The following is an 18,240-nucleotide window of genomic DNA, read 5'->3' as shown; positions in this document are numbered from 1 at the left end:
GATGTTCCCAGGCTAGGAGTTGAATCAGAGCTGTAGCTGCTGGCCTACTCCACAGCCACAAGAAGGCGGGATCTGAGCCATGCCTGCGAACTTCACCACAACTTACAGCAATACCGGATCCCCAACCCACTCAGCAAGGCCAGGGATCAAATTTGCATCCTCATGGCTATCTGTTTCTGCTATACCACAGTGGGAACTCCCAGAATATTTTTTATGAATTGACTTGTGGCAGTGGCAGGGATCCCCTACCTACTTTATGTAAGTCTTTTCTTAGTCTAGATTAGAATCCTTCAATCATCTGCAAATAAATATTCTACCGTGATGGGGGGTAGGAGGTAGACTTTTGCTTCTCATTTTTAGTTCAAGTCCCTCCTTCACTAAGTGTGCTGTTTCCCTGAGTGTAATGTCTCTCTAGTTCATTGTCTCTGAGAGTAAACGTGAACTTCTCATGGATTGGGAAGGGGGTTATTACTTGGTTGTGCAGGATTGGGGAGGGTATTTAAGCATCATACTTCTTCCTTTATTGAACTTGAGATCCTCCTGCACCCTTACTCTCAGAACTACCGAGTCTGATGATTGCAGCTTTTGGGGGTTCTGTTGCACATATTGGCTTTTTTTGTAGGTTCCCCTCCAATTTACTTATGTCACCTTTCTTCACTCTACCAAATATATCATTGTTTCCTATTTGGCTTTCAGTCTTCCAAAACTTTAATGCTGTCATCTCCTCTTCTGATTTCTGTGTCTCTGGTTTTATGTCTTATTTATCCTTTACAGTCATTAGAAAGTTTTCAAGAGTGGGAGAGACAAATTAATGCTTTTAATCCCAAAGTCCTGAGATACCCCATTATGCAACACTTTAGTGTTGCATTCTAGTTACTGTTCTTAAATATCAAGGCCATATTTACTTTAAATCACTGTAAAATCCATTTATCTTTTCTCAATTTATTTTTATTTATTTTTTAATTTTTTTAGGGCCGCATCTGCAGCATATGGAAGTTCCCAGGCCAGGGGTTGAACTGGAGCTGCAGGCTGCTGGCCTACACCACAGTCACAGCAGCAGGAGATCCAAGCCACACAACACCGGATGCTGCACAACACCGGATCCTTAACCGAGTGAGGCCAAGGATCAAACCTCCATCCTCACGGATACAAGGCAGGTTCTTAATCCACTTGAGCCACAGTGGAAACGCCTTCAGTTTCTTTTCCACTTGTCTCCATTGAAAGTAGGAAGGTAAATGCCTAGTTTTCTAAAATTATATGCAGAGTTCTGCATTTTTATAGCTGATTAGCTTCTATTGAACTAACATTCCAGCAAACACCAACTGTAGACTCAGGACAAAGTATTTTTTAAAAAGAACTATCTATAAAAGCACTGGTGAGCAACCAAAAGTAGATGGAAACTAGAGGGTAAAGGTCATCTATATTTAGAAAAGGGAACTGTCACTGGGGAATTACCATTGCTTATGGCATTTAACTTGAGGTCAGACCCAATTTGGTACTCTGAAGGGTAGCTAAAATTCAGATGGTAACTCCCAGTTTTAGTGGTTTGAAGAACTAGATGAGAGAATTTGGGGTATTTGTACTAACTAGAAAATGAGAAAGAAAATCCAGAAAAAGAGATCCAGAGAGGGCCATAAATCTTGCATATGGACAACTCTAGGCAGCCTAAGGCTAAAAGGATTGAACAGAGGTTTTAGCTTTCACTCCCCCAAAGAGGAAACTGAGCTTGGAATTTGAGTCCAGTCAATTTAATTGCCTACTAAAAAAGTCAAAATTCTTTGGAAGAATATAAAAGAATCCAGAGCTTCTACAATATATTGTTTACAATGACTGGAATATAATCCAAAGCCTCTTGACATGGTCTAAAGAAAAGGCAGTTATTAAAAGAACTTAGTTCACAAGGATTTCAAAGCACCTATTATAGCAGCACTCAAGGAAATAAAGGAATCTAGGTATATAATGAATGAACAAATATTAAATCTCAGAAAGTCTCATCATTGTTCATAATGAATGAACAAAAGGAGACTATAAAAATGGAAATGTAGAACTTAAAAATACAATATATGAAATAAAACATTTTACCAAATGGGCTTAATAGTAGATTGGCCCTAACAAACGGAAGCTTAGTGAATGTGCAGATAGATTAATAGAAATTATCCAATCTGAAGAACAGAGAGGAAAATGACTGCAAATAAAATGATTGGAGGCTCAGGGACCCATAGGATAAAATAAAAATATCTCATATATGTTTATTTGGAATTGCAGAAGGAAAGAAATGGGAGAATGGTACAGAAAAAATATTTGAAGAAATACTGGCTGAAAGCTTTCTAAATTTGGGGAATGACATAAAAATTGTCAATTCAGAAGCTTAGCAAATCTGAGCATGAGAATACAAAAACAAAATCACATAAGGGTAGATTACGTTCAAACTACTAAAAGCCAAAGATAAAGAGAAAAATCTTGAACACAGGAGAAAAATACCTGGACACAATAATGGTGACTGCTGATGAGAAAAAAAATAACACTCTCAACTCTAAATTCTGTATCATTAGAGATCCTTTAAGGAGCAGATGAAATAAAGACTTTTTTGATAAAACTAAGAATTTACTATCAGCAGAACTATGCTACAGGGAGCTCTAAGGGAAATTTGTAGACTCACAGACATTAAAAAAAACTTAGGTTACCAAAGGGGAAAGGAGTGGGGAGGAATAAATTAGGACCTCGGTGTTAACAGATACACACTCTTATATATAAAATAGATAAATAACCAGGACCTACTATATAGCATAAGGAAGTATATTCAATATCTTGTAATAACCTAAAATGGAAAAGTATCTGAAAAAGAATATATGTATATTATACTGAATCAATTTGCTGTACTCTTGAAACATCATAAACAGCTGTATTTCAATTTTAAAAATAAATTTAAAAAAGGAAAAAGGATAGCTAGATTCTTACAACTGTTTATATATATATTGAATATTGCAATATATTATTTTTATTTGTTTGTTTTTGCTTTTTAGGGCCATACACACAGCATGTGGTAGTTACCAGCCTAGGGGTCAAATCGAAGCTACAGCTGCCAGCCTATTCCACAGCCACAGCAACATGGGATCTGAGCCGCGTCTGTGACCTACACCACAGCTCACAGCAATGCCAGATCCTTAACCCACTGAGCTAGGTGAGGGAACAAACCCACATTCTCATGGATACTAGTCAGATTTGTTTCTGCTGAGCCATGACAGGAACTCCCTGCAATATGTTATTTTGAAGGAGCCATATAAAGAAAATTTTATCCTGCAGAGACATGTAGTTGGAAAAGTGAAGAGAATTTTAATAGTCTTTTTGGAAAATGTTGGATTTTATTGTTGTATATTACACCAAAACTTAAGTAGTATTTTCTTAATGGTTAATTGCACTTTGCCATTGGGAAACGTCAATGGTCTCTTCATATTCTGTTACATTAAGATCCATGCATCTATTTTGCATTTTGAATAGATATTTTATCCATGTATTGGTCATTTGGAAAACATTGATTCATCAAATTACGGAAATTCAAATGTTCATGCATTTCACTGTACAAAATACAAAAAGTGGATTCTAACAGAACAACCAATTTCATCAGAAAATATTGTGAAGGGATCGAGCTTATGAGGCTAGGTAGAAATTTCAAATATTCTGATTTTCATTTGAAAGCTCGAGTTTTATTTGGCAACAATAGTTAACAGTTGTTTTCTTTGAAGTAGCAGACTCACTACTTCATTTTAAGACAACATCTGCCAGATAATAAAAAGTCAGAGTAATTACTTTTAAAAAAGGAAATTCATCAGGTTAAAAAATGGGTGGTAATGATATCACCTGGAAGCTCAGATCTTCAGGAAATGGGAAATATTGAGGAAGGAGATGAGATTACTTTTTTTCTCTTACCTTTTAAAAATGACATGACTTTTTAAAGCAAAAACTCTAACATTGTATTGTGGAGTTACATTAAATATTATGGATGGAGTGTGGGTAAATGGTTCTTGTATTATGTGTGAAGAAGTACAACATTAACTCAAGTAAACTGGTTGAATTTAAGAATGTATATTATAATATCTAGAACAGTTACTTCAAATATAATGTAAAAATGTATACTAAAAGGCCAATTGATAAAATGAAATTCTAAAATAAAGATTTGGTTAACCTAAAAGAAGTCAGGGAAAGAGAAACAGAGACACAGATAGAAACTTGGAGGAAAACAAAACAAGCAAACTTGGGTCTGGGGAGGGAGACTAATACGATGGTAGCTCTAAATTCAGTCGCATCGGTAATAAATTTAAGTGTAGAGAGAGTAGAGAGATTTTCTATGCATATTTATAAAAACCTAACTACATGATATCTATGGAAGAGACACTTTAAATATAAAAACACAGAATGAAAGTAAGTGTGTAGAAGAACACATACCATCTAAACAGAAAATGTAATAAAGTGGAACTATATTAATATCAGATAGAACTGTTAGCAAAGACAATTTTACTGGAGATAAAGACATTTCATAGCATTGAAAGGGTCAGTTCATTAGGAAGACTGATTATGCTCAATAACAAAGCTTCAACATATATGAAGCAAATATATACAAAGGGAGTTTCCGTCGTGGCTCCGTGGTTAAAGAATCCAACTAGGAACCATGAGGTTGCTGGTTCGATCCCTGGCCTTGCTCAGTGGGTTAAGGATCTGGCATTGCCCTGAGCTGTGGTGTAGGTTGCAGACCCGGCTCAGATCCCATGTTGCTGCGGCTGTGGCGTAGGCTGACGGCTACAGCTCTGATTTCGACCCCTAGCCTGGGAACCTCCATATGCTGTCGGAGCAGCCCTAGAAATGGCAAAAAAGACTGTATGTATGTATACACACACACACACACACACACACACACACACACACAAAGAATTGAAAGAAAAAATTCAAATCCATAACCATTATTGCATATTTCAACACCTTCTCTCAGCAATTGTTAGAACTGGATAAATATCAGACATAAAAAAATGAAAATAATGTGTAATTTCTTTACTGAACACAAGATGGCAAAATAGTTACAGGACTTGCAAAAATGGATCAGTGCATTTGAATATGAAATACATCCTGATTTTACTATGTGAACACACCTTTTTTCTTCACTTATTTTAGATCTGACAAAATGAACAGTGGTGATTAGTGAAATAAATAGGAATACAGTAGCATAATACTTTGTACATACATGATAGATGTTAGAATTTTTTTGAATGAATGTAATGTGGGGCTTTGGAATTACATTTAATTTTTATTGTATTGTATTGTATTTCCCCACCTGCAATATATGGAAGCTCCCAGGCCAGGAGTTGAACTGGAGCTGTAGCTGCAGCCTATGCCACAGCTTGTGGCAATGCTGGATCCTCAACCCACTGAGTGAGGCCAGGAATCAAACAGATACAATGTTGGGTTCTTAAACTGCTGAGCTACAACAGGAACTCCGTGTTTGAATTTTAAAATCTAATTATAAAAATATCAGTTTTAATTATAGCAGCAGTTCTCAAACTTTTTGGCTTTAAGATCCCTTTCCTCTTTCAAAAGTTAACCCACTGCTGGATCCTTAACCCACTGAGTGAGGCCAGGGATCAAACCCACATCCTCATGGATACTTGTTGGGTTCTTAACCCCTCTGAGCCACAATGGAATTCCTAGAGTGCTCCAATTTCATTCTTTTACATGCAGCTGTCCAGTTTTCCCAGGACCACTTACTGAAGAGACTGTTTTTTCTACATTGTATATTCTTGCCTTTATTGTAGATTAATTGACTATATGCACATGGATTATTTATGGACTTTCTGTACTGTTCTACTGATTTATATTTCTGGTTTTGTGTTATTACCATACTGTTTTGATTACTGTGGCTTTGTAGTATTGTCTGAAATCAGGGAGTCTTGAGTCCTCCAGTTCCGTTTTTCTTTCTCAAGGTTGCTTTGGCTCTTTAAGATTTTCTGTGTTTCCATACAAGTTTAAAATTTTTTGATTCTAGTTCTGTGAAAAAATGCCATTGGTAATTTGATAGGGATTGCATTGAATCTGTAGATTGACTTGGGTAATATAGTCATTTTAACAATATTGATTTTTTCCAATTCAAGAACATGGTATATGTTTCCATTTGTTTGTGTCATCTTCAGTTTCTTTCATCATTGTCTTACAGGTTTCAGAATACAGAAGACTTGTACTTCTTGATTGAAATCCACTCTCACTTCATGCAAGTCACTGCTTTTTAAAACATCATGGATATTCTCCTTCCAAGAAAGCTTCCCTGACAAGTTCCAGGGGATGGTAGTTGACATGATGGTGCTGGTGAAGGGACTGATGTGTAGCATTTGGTGTTCTGGGCATATATTTCCCTCTGCTGACTTTCCATGTGCCCATTAGACATAATCAGGGGTATATACACCCTATGAACAACTATTTACTGAAAAGGAAATAGTACATGAGGTCTGGTGTAAAATAACCTAGGAAATGTTTAAGTCAAGTCCTAATTCTCTCTTCCAGATGGGTTATTATAAATTGTGGAAACACATGACAAAACTGTCTTCCCCCTGCTTTTCAGGTACATCTACAGATACCTCATAAAACAAACAATATCCCTTAACTGCCAATATCTAACCATGACTGTGAATAGATCAGCCCCCATATAAACCTCAGATTCTTTTTTTTTTTAAATTATATTGGAGTGTAGATGACTTACAATGTTATGTTAGTTTCAGGTGTATAGCAAAGTGTATCAGTTATGCATATACATATATCCATTGTTTTTCAGATTCTTTTCCCATATAGGTTATTACAGGATATTGAGTAGAGTTCTATATGCTATAGAACTCTTGTTAGTTATCTGTTTTATATATAGTTGTGTGTGTGTGTGTAATTATGCACTAATTATCCCTAATTTATCCCTCCCCTCATGTTTTGCCTTTGGTAACCATGTTTGATTTCAAAATCTGTTGCATCTTAAACCTCAAATTCTTCATCTGTGAAATGGTTTAACAAATATTTAGAATTTTTAAGAGTTCCAATGAGTTGATGTGTAAAAGAACATCCTACATAGCAAATACTAAATAGATAGAAGTGATAGATCTGTTTTTATTAAAATGACGGAAAACCTTGAAGCTCAGCTCAGGATCCTGCAGAACTAAATAAGCTTCATATATAACTTGGGATCTGCAGTTGTAACATCTCTCATCTCTATACAGTGCAGGTGTTCATTATAAGGTATAAGACATACAATTCAGAAGCACAAACCTATGAGACTTCCGTATTGAAAGATGGGCCCAGCCTAGCCCTTCTCAATTTTTTCATGATCTCTATATATCAGTTATCATTGCCTGCTTTGTATCTTCATCTTATCTTTCTGTGAAAAGTCAATTTAAATCCCTTGATTTAGTCTAATTAAAGCTGTTCTCTCCAGTCCTTCAATATTCTTCACAGGTCCCCAAATTATATTTTGTATACTCTTTTGTTATCCACAGTGCAGACCAAAACTAAGGAAGCAATATTTTCCATGTCTTTAGTTTTCAAATTTGAATAAAGGGTAATTACAAAGAATGGATTGGTTATTGGGAGAAGAGTGGAAAAATGACATTTCTTCATACCTTTGAAAATATCAAAGATTATAACATGCATAGTTTATAAAAACTTTAATAACTTTAAAATGGTGGAAATATATCATATCTCTTGGCAGCAAAAAAACCAACAACCCAATGGAAAAATGGGCAAAAGACCTGAATAGGCATTTTTCCAAAGACGATGTACAGATGGCCAATAAGCTCATGAAAAAATGCTCAACATCCCTGATTATTAGAGAAATGCACATCAAAACTACCATGAGATACCACCTCACACTAGTCAGAATGGCCATCATTAATAAGTCCACAAATAACAAGTGCTGGAGAGGGTGTGGAGAAAAGGGAACCCTCCAGCACTGTTGGTGGGAAGGTAAGCTGGTACTACAACCACTATGGAGAACAGTATGGAGGTACCTTAGAAATCTATACATAGAAATACCATATGACCCAGCAATCCCACTCCTGGGAACATATCCAGACAAAACTTTCCTTAAAAAAGACACATCCACCCGCATAGAAACTACCTAAATGTCCATTGGCAGACGATTGGATTAGTAAGAAGTGGTATATATTCACAATGGAACACTACTCAGCCATAAAAAAGAATGAAATGCCATTTGCAGCAACATGGATGGAACTAGAGACTCTCATACTGAGTGAAATGAGTCTGAAAAAGAAAGACAAATACCATATGATATCACTGATATCTGGAATCTAATATAGGGCAGAAATGAACCTTTGCTCAGAAAAGAAAATCATGGACTTGGAGAATAGACTTGTGGTTGCCTGGGGGGAGGGGGAGGGAGTGGGATGGATTGGGAGCTTGGGGTTAATGGATGCAAACTATTTCATTTGGAATAGATTAACAATGAGATCCTGTTGTGTAGCACTGAGAACTATGTCTAGTTATTTATGACAGAGCATGATAATGAGAGAAAAAGTATGTATACATGTATGTGTAACTGGGTCCCCATGCTGTATAGTGGAAAAAAAAATTGTATTAGGGAAATAACAATAAAAAAAATCTCTTGGGATAGAACATGATGGAAGATTGTATGAGAAAAAAAATGTCTGAGTATGACTGGGTCGCTATGCTGTACAGCAGAAATTTACACAACACTGTTAATCAACTATACTTTAATAAAAATAAAATAAAATAGGATTTCCCCTCATGGCTCAGTGGAAACAAATCCGACTAGGAACCATGAGGTTGCAGGTTCAATCCCTGGTCTCACTCAGTTGGTTAAAGATCCGGCATTGCCATGAGCAGACGTGGCTCGGATCTGGTGTTGCTGTGGCTTGGCGTAGGCCAGCAGCTGTAGTTCCGATTAGACCCCTAGTGCGGCCCTCAAAAAGCAAAAGATAATAAAATAAAATAAAATAAAATAAATAAAATAAAAATTAAAAAATTAAAAAATAGAGGTAAATGAATCCTCATTGCTCTGTCTGGCCTGACACTCTCTCCCCTACCTCCATGTTGAACATCTTCCACTTTATCCCATATGACATTGGGTTGATTTAACCTACCTGGTGACAAGTCTTTACCCCTTTTGGAATATAACCTTTTGCTCTTAATTTTCTCTGCCACCTGTGTTCACCACATACCTGAGACCACTATAGCCACTTACATGTTTCACCTTTAGTAACCATAAGTTTGATTTCAAAATCTGTGGGTCAAGTCAAGTCCTAATTCTCTCTTCCAGATGGGTTATTATAAATTGTGGAAACACATGACAAAACTGAATGACAAGTGAATTATGTCATTAAGCTATGGGCTGCATAAGAAAAGATATCATTTATAGACCGTGAAAGGACTGGAATGAAATAAATCAATGGAAATGTTGGTAGGAAGATTATTTATGGATCAACCTCTGAATATCCAGAGGCCTCTCAGAGTTCCAGAGAAACATACCTGCACTACTATTTCCTGAGTACACTTGGAAGTTCCAGGCCCAGGGAAGAGACTTGTCCTACTTCTGGTAAAGGAAATATCAGTTCAGGAGTAAGAACATGTACCTAAGACATATGTGGTTGCGTTGTCAAGAAGAGGTCAACTTCCCCAGTTTTCTGGTGTAGTCTCACCCAGAGAGAAGAAAGAGGAAGAAGACAAAAACTTTTTTGCCATCATTTCTGGACACAGCAGGATAAATCCCCAAACCTTCATCAAAAAGCTACCCCCAGCCCCACCCCAGACCAATTCATATGCACAGGCAGAATGAACAGAGAGGAATTGGGATTGGGATGGGAGGCTTTTCTCTCCCATGTACAGGAGTAAAAGCATTTGGCTACTGTAGTTCATAAGGGAGATCTGAATATTCCCATTTTACAGATGACAGGATGAAAGCCTTAATCAGACCTGGTAGTTAGAGATACTATTTAATTCCCTTCATGTCACCAAATCCTGGGAGAACTTGCCTCAAGTCACCTGGGGCCTCTTGTCTCCAAAATCAAAGGAAATCACCCTGGAACTTCTGATTAATTAGTCCTTGATTAGTCCATGAGCTTTTGCTCATCAATACCTACCCTTCTGTGTCTATAACCATGTCTCTGTACTATATCCATGACCCTCTGCTTACACATGCAAACAAACGACTCCTCCACATGGATTTATGCAATTTCACTGCCTCAAACTTGGCTCTATCCTCCACATACTAAAATATGTGGCCAGATTATTTTGGAATCCACTGTATGATGGAATGAAACCATTCAAAGACTTATCACAGATTATAATGCTTAGTGACTTTTGTCAAGGAAATCTAACATTAGTTCCTTGCACAGGAAAGAAGCAAGAGTCCATGTAATATAACGCTACTATTATGCTCCACAGAGGCAGGTTGGGGCATAGACGATGGAGTTAAGGGACTTAATTTTGAAGAAATATCTTCTTTAGATATCTTAGTAAAATGGTAACTGGAGTTCTGTGCTAGTAATTTTCATTAGCAGAAACATCCCCTCTTTCATAATGTATGTATACGTAACTTTTCTAACTCTTAAAGTACTACTTAAAACAATGTTAGTGATTGTACTGCATAGGCAAATGACAATGCATCATTAATAGGGTTATGACTGCAACACTTTGAGCCTAGAGTCCATGAAAAGAGAAAAACTTCTGGTAGTATTGAGACCCTGTGACTGTGATTTGCATACATTTGATTATTTAGTCCTTACAATAACCCTACTACTTAGGGATCAGTTGCCTGTTTAAGAAACAACATGAACTAGGGTCAAAAAGCTTTATTATGACATTGAAATTGTGTGGCTAGAAAAATGACACAGGTGCCCTCTGCCAGCCATCAAGGGCAGCCCAGATTCTCAGAGATCGTAGTTTAATCTTGGTCGTCTGCCCTCACCCAGCTGTCTTGCTAAATCTTAGAAAGTCTCAATGTTCGGTGGTTCTGGTCATGCCCTGTTCTACCCATGTCTACTCTCCTGCCTGAGTCCATAGCTCACTCCTTGGTGCCATGGTCTGGCCAACAAGGGGGTCGCTATTCTTTTCAGTCATCTGTAAATGACACAATGATGGTAGCAAAATGTCCAGCTTCCTTTTAAAATAAAAAGGGGATAACATCAAAACTCTGAAGACACAAGATAGTTGTTTCTACCATTGGATTTTTATTCAGATCTACAACCTACTGAACTCTGAGAACTGTGGCATTCCTTGGAATCGTATCTTCCTCAATAAATTGCTCCCTATCTTCATCACAATCATGAACAACTAGAGCAGAAGATGAAAGTGGAAAATGATCAGAGTTACTTTGAAGACATCAATAGCTTGCTGTAGTAAAAGGCAGCTGGTCTGCTACCTTGGAGTTTGTCATGGGGAAAATGGGAGATTTTTTTGGTTTTTTTTTTTTTGTCTTTTGTCTTACATAGAAAGTTTTAAAGAGAATTTGGAAAAAACATGAAGAGAGTGGTCCATATGACCATCAAATATTCAATTTATTGTTAAACATAAGAAAAGAGTCTGTAGTTGTATTTTTGTACCAGATGTGAAATATCTGAAACCAAAATCCTGGAAATACCTTAAAAGTATGTAATTATCTTGAATGTCTGAAGAATTGTTTAGCACGAATATGATCTACATTTCTTAAATAAATAATGAATTGCATTTTTCATTTTTCTTTTCACATTATTAGATAATATTTGCTGTTTCCAGATTTTGAAATGTAATTTTCCATGTAAATTTTCTTTAGTATATTCTTAGGTAACACACTTCTGTGAGTTAAAGTTAGTTTGTTTTTTTTTTTATTTTAACAGAAACATGAAAATGTGAGTTGTTTGAATATTATACAAATTTATCTTAACTTCAAATAATATCCAAACACAGCCTTTAAAATATCGAGTTGGTCTGCTTATTTATTTCCCCCCAAAAAGAGATCCAAGTACCCAGCTACCTTACTTTCTGGACTTGCCATCATCAAATGGCTTCAAATCTGGCTATGTTGCTTAGATTTATTTTACTTGGTGGTAAAGAGGAAATTGTATTGCCCATTATGGGGGATATTTTATGGCCTGGGTTACACATGGCAAATATCACTTTGTTCATCCAGGACCCATTTGCATGGCCAGTAGCCCAAGAGTAAAAATTCCAGGAAGGGGAATCTTACTGTGGACCAGTGGGAAATGGAGACACTTTGATGAAGACGACCTCTTTTTGTTTTTGCACCATGTGCACGCTGTTTAGAACAAATCACGAATTTTCTTAATAACACACATTTTATTCAATAAAAAATGCAATGCAGTAGGAGTTCTTGCTGTGGCATAGAGGGTTAAGGATCCAGTGTTGCCACAGCTGCGGTGTAGTTTGCAGCTGCAGTTTGGATTACATCCCTGGCTCAGGAACTTCCGTATGCTGTGAGTGTAGCCTAATGCTGTTGGCCAGTTATCCTAAGAAATGCTGTGGCACGTAGTTTATGGATAATTAACAAAAGAAAATTGGTTATGAACATGCTGTTAGGGAAAGGAATTGAACCTCTGCTAATAAGGGTTTACATTTTTTGTGTTTACTGGCCACCCTAACAAACCTTGTTATTTGGCAGGATAATATATAAATTAATTAGATCAATAATATATCATCTATTAGTTTGGAAGTCCTTTTGTAAAGTGGAACTTACTTCTCTTGCCTTTTCATACTGGGAGAAATGCAGAATAGATAGAAACCAACCTGGATTGCTCTGGTCTGAACTCAGATCATGCAGAACTTTATTCTTTGTACAAACAAACCATTAATAGTGCTTACACCATTGGGGTGAGCTAATCTAACTTTGAGGCCATAAACTCTATTGTTGATATAAACTCTAGAGTAAGATTGAGCTGTAATCTCCAGAGTAACTGGTTCCATTCATCAGTATTTTGGATCAATATGTGATAAAATATTTTGACTGATTGCCCTAGATTTTAATCACTTAGAGGTTATTTTATTCTTCAGTCACAACCAAAATTGTTATAACCCATTTAAAGTTTTGTTATCCCTTGATTAGCTGGATTTTTGTTGTTTTTGGACAACTTAAAACTCAATAGAGTCTTTTCATCTTATTTGGTCATTCCTGCCTCTCCACACACAAGTTAAATTAACTGATTAAAAGTTAATCAGGGGAGTTCCCATTGTGGCCCAGAGGGTTAAGGACCTGACATTGTCTCTGTGAGAATGCAGGTTCAATCCCTGGCCTTGCTCAGTGGGTTAAGGCTCCGGCATTGTGGTAAGCTACAGCATAGAGCACAGATGCATCTCTGATCTGGTGTTGCTGTGGCTGTGGTATAGGCCATAGCTGCACCTCCAAATCAACCCCTGGCCAGGGAACTTACATATGCCACAGGTGCAGCTCTAAAAAGAAAAAAAAAAAAGTAAGGGACAGGGAGTTTCCTGGCAGCTCAGCAGGTAAAGGATCTGGCACTGTCACTGTTGGGGCTCAGATTCAGTCCCTAGCCCATGAGCTTCCTCAGGTGGGAATGGTCAAAAACAAAGACAGGGAAGCCCACAGAATGTCATTCATACAAGTCCTTATTTAGAGAAAAAGTGATCATGCTAACTTTGCATGGTCAGTATACCATAGCTGTTGAACAGATGTCAATGGCAGGCAGTGCTGTTAATACTAGAAATGTTAAAGGTGATGTTTTTGGTAAACAAGCAGGCTTCATGTTTGTTGAGTTTCTTTTAAAATCTTTCTTTATATGTATGTTGGCTTAACAGTTAATTTAACAAATGATTAATTATTGAATTTATTGTTAACTATCAGTGACGATCTGCCCTCATATAAGCTTATGCAAGGAGAAATAATTCTCCCTCATACTAATCATATTGCTTCTATTAATTAACTGATTAATCCAACATTAGGACTTAGTTCTTGTTATTGAAGTTACATATATTGTTGAACTTTCACACCTTCTTAACTGGTGGCTGCTTTTAGGCCAACTATGGTATTGCTTATACTTAGTCTCTAAGGAATGGTTCATCCTGTGTATAAAAGGCTGTACTTCTTTAGATTAATTTTTTTTGGCCACACCACAGCATGTGGAAGTTCCTGGGCCAGGGACCGAACCTGTGCCTCCACAGCAATCTGAGCCACCGTGGCCAAATCCTTAACCCACTGTGGCACAGTAGGAACTCCTAGACTAATACTTAAATGCATATTGAGATTATTATTTTAGAGTAAATTTAGAATTGAACTAACATTCTTATCTGGATAACCAGCTACCAGCAGGCCAGGGAGGCTTTTCATCTCTACCTATAAATCTCATTATTTTGCTACCTAGATGCGTATGTTTTTTAAAAACTGTTTATAGATGGTTTATCTGGTTCTGTGATATTTAGCTTAAGTTCTCTTTGTTAAACTGTTCTAGTTATATCATTATGCAAAAGGTAAAGAGGCACTGTTGGTGGGAATGTAAATTGGTACACAATGGAAAACAGTATGGAGGTACCTCAGGAAACTAAATAGAGAACTACCATATGACCCAGCAATCCCACTCTTAGGCATATATCTGGACCAAACTTTCCTCGAAATAGACACATGCACCCGTGTGTTCATTGCAGCACTGTTCACAATAGCCAAGACATGGAAACAACCTGAATGTCCATCAACAGAGGAGAGTATCAAGAAGATGTATATACATATAGGCAATGGAATACTACTTGACCATAAAACAACAACAAAATAATGCCATTTGCCGCAACACGGATGGAACCAGAGACTCTCATTCTAAGTTAAATGTCAGAAAGAGAAAGACAAACAGCATGTGATATCACTTATATCTGGAATCTGATATTCAGCACAAATGAACCTTTCCACAGAAAATAAAATCATGGACTTGGAGGGCAGACTTGTGGTTGCCAAGGGGAAGGGGAAGGAGGAGGGAGTGGGATGGACTGGGAATTTGGGGTTAATAGATGGAAACTATTGCCTTTGGAATGGATAAGCAATGAGATTCTGCTTTTTAGCACTGGGAACTGTATCTCGTCACTTATGATGGAGCATGATGGAGAATAATGTGAGGAAAAGAATGTATGTATGTATGTATGTGTGACAGGGTCACCTTGCTGTACAGTAGAAAATTAACAGAACACTATAAACCAGCTATAATGGAAAAAAAAATCATTCAAAAGGTAAAGGGGGTAAACATCACTAGTTAGTACTTTTAATACTTCTTTCATCATTCCCTTATGGTACTTTCTCTATAGGGCTGTGTTTTGCTTAAATTATTTATAATAGTTGAATTTAAGTTTGGGCTAGCTTGTATTGAGTAATCATTTAATATGAAATTTCCTGGGTATACACAAGGTGTTTTATGGAAGCTACACTCTGATTTGTCCAAACACACTTTCCAGTATGCTCACCTTGTTATAACTTGTCTCCTCTTATGTGTTTAACAGTTGTAAATGGTATATATGAGTTTTGATTATTTGAGGTGGACAGCTTGTGGGTGCTTTGAGGCCTAATTCAATTAAGCTCTTTATTCTTCACTTATTACTAAAGTCCTCCTTTAGTTTTTAATTTCATAAAGATGTTTATGTAAAGTTCAGTGTTCTTAAAATAGAAACTGTAGCTCATTTCTGTCCACTCCATAAGCTACACATTTACCTAACATTTTTATGTTTTATACCTGTGACTTCTATAATCATTTTTAGGGTTTGCCGAAGATAGTGGTTTTGTGGGCTGTATTAGCAAGAGCTGGTAAGGTTTTTTGAGACTTATGGACTATAGAATAGCCTCCTCTACAGGAATATAAAGCACTGCACAGTGCTTTGAGTTTTAGGCTGTTGCTAGTAGTACTCTGAATAATAATTGTGTCATGATAATTATTTGGGTTTAGGGCTAAGCATAGTGGGATATCTTATTTTCCCCTCATTTTTTCGGCCACACCTGAGGTGTGTGAAATTTCCCGAGCTGAACCCATGCCACAGCTGTAACCAGAGCCATAGCAGTGACAATGATAGATTCCTAACCTGCTGAGCCACCAGGAAACCCCTTTAGTGCTTTTCTATGTATGGGAAGATGCAAGAATCTAGGTTTATTAAAATTCTTTCTCAGATATACATCTAACTCTCTAAAGGCCTGTTTTTCCAAAGCACAGAGTGCCTCTTCCTGTGTTTGGTCTTGAATTCCTCTTGGGGTGCACTGTCAGTCTACGATTGCAGTGGCTAATGACTTGATCCTTAAGGAACTGCAGGGTGGGCCACAGTCTTTGTTTTATTGGTCTGTATGGCTCTGTTAGGATAAGTGACAATATAATTTTTTGCACATGTGAATCCCTTTAGTTCAGATTCTCCTCTCCAGAAGTAGAAAGATTGAGGAAGTGGTCTTTCACTGGTTCTTTTATCTTTATTCTTTCATCCTCAGTTCCCTCAAATGTTCCCCTCAGACAGATACACACACACTCACACACACATGCAGGAAAGGTGCGGTTTATCCAGGTAACAAAGATGCCAAGTCACTGTGCCTTCAAGGAGGTAACAGTAAATGTAGGCAGACCGTCCAGCCCACCTAGTTACTACCCAGTGTGGCTCCTGGCATTGCCTGCAGTTTAGCCAGCAGGAAAGGTAAAGGCAGAGGAGGGAGAAGGGACAGGGAACAGAGTATCTGTCCTTGAAGGAAATTTCCTAGAGCTTCCATACAACAGTTCAACTGACATTTCTTTGACCTGAACTTCAAAACATGACCACACTCAGCCACAGTGAAAGCTCACAATGTCATTTTAATTTTTTTATCATGTGTGTTGCCAGCTGGCATGTTTGTCAGTCTTGAGATGAGAGGGGAGAATGAAGGCCGGAAGACAACCAGAAAGCTCCTCCCCACCCTCTCTGGGCTGGACCTATGGAGTTTCATCTCAGGAGTGTTCTTGGATTCCTCTCCTTCTCCACCCACCCTACACTATCTTTTTACCTCCTAATCTATTCAAAATGTCTTAATTCTTACATATCCAAACACACTTCTGCTCAAAGGAAAGAGGGGGAGCAGTTACTGGAGGACAAGCTGACATTCATTATTTAAGCTGCCAAATCCTGTGGACTTAAATTAGGAGGATCTGAGCCATATTCTAACTCTCTGCCTGTGTGTTTGCTGCCTAATTGAGACCACAGTTGGTTTTAATTGAACTTAGACTCTCCTATTTGATCCTCCAAGTTGGGATAGGGTTTATCATTTGCTAGTAAGTAGATTTGAAATTTCCTCCCCAAAGAAGCTAAACAGTTAATGATAGTTACAACATTAACTCACTCAAACAAAGTTCAGAACATTTAATATTCTTGGAGTTCCCATTGTGACTCGGCAGAAACTAATCTGACTAGCATCCATGAGGATGCAGGTTTGATCTCTGGCCTCTCTCAGTGGGTTAAGTATCTGGTGTTGCTGTGAGCTGCGGTTAGATCACGGATGCTGCTCAGATCTGACATTGCTGTGAGCTGTAGTGTAGGTCGCAGACATGGCTCGGCTCTGGCATTGCTGTGGCTGTGATGTAGGCCAGAAGCTACAGCTCCGATTCAACCCCTAGCCTGGGAACCTCCATATGCCTCAGGGGCAGCCTGAAAAAGCAAAAAAAAAAAAAAAAAAAAAAAAAAGAAGAAGAAGAAGAAGAAGAAAGAAAAATTCTCCAACTTCCATGGGCAGGAAAATTGTTCGGTCATTGAAACACAGTTTTAGTTGGAAACATTGATCTGGTTATCAAGGCAGTTGTGCTCATTCCACAGAGAGCTAGAGGTGTCTGAAGTCTCCAGTTTCAAAAGAGCAGTACAAAGCAAGCAGAGCCCACCCACTCTGGTTCATTCCCATTCCATCTGTATTTTATGGATTAGGCCTCTATATGAGATATCGTTTAAAGGAAGATTTTTCTCTGCTTTTAAATATTTGACCTCATTGTTCCCAGCTCAATACCTATTTCTTGTGGATTTGTTTCTTGGGGACATTATAACCTTGAAGTTCCTGGGCCTTTCAGGAGCTAGTGGAGAAGAGTAAAAAGTGTTAAAACTTCTGCTAACTTGTCATCATGACATATTTTTGTGGAACTTATCTAAGTCTTTTAGAAATATCGCAATGATGCTTACAAAAGATCCTCAATACGCCTTGATGAGTAAGATTATATTAGTAAGTATTTTTGTTTCTCTGGCAGTGTGTAATTGAAATTATTTCATCTT

This window comes from Phacochoerus africanus, chromosome 2 (genome assembly GCF_016906955.1).
Source record: "Phacochoerus africanus isolate WHEZ1 chromosome 2, ROS_Pafr_v1, whole genome shotgun sequence".
NCBI classification, from domain to species: domain Eukaryota; kingdom Metazoa; phylum Chordata; class Mammalia; order Artiodactyla; family Suidae; genus Phacochoerus; species Phacochoerus africanus.
Note: the sequence above shows the minus strand (reverse complement) of the source record.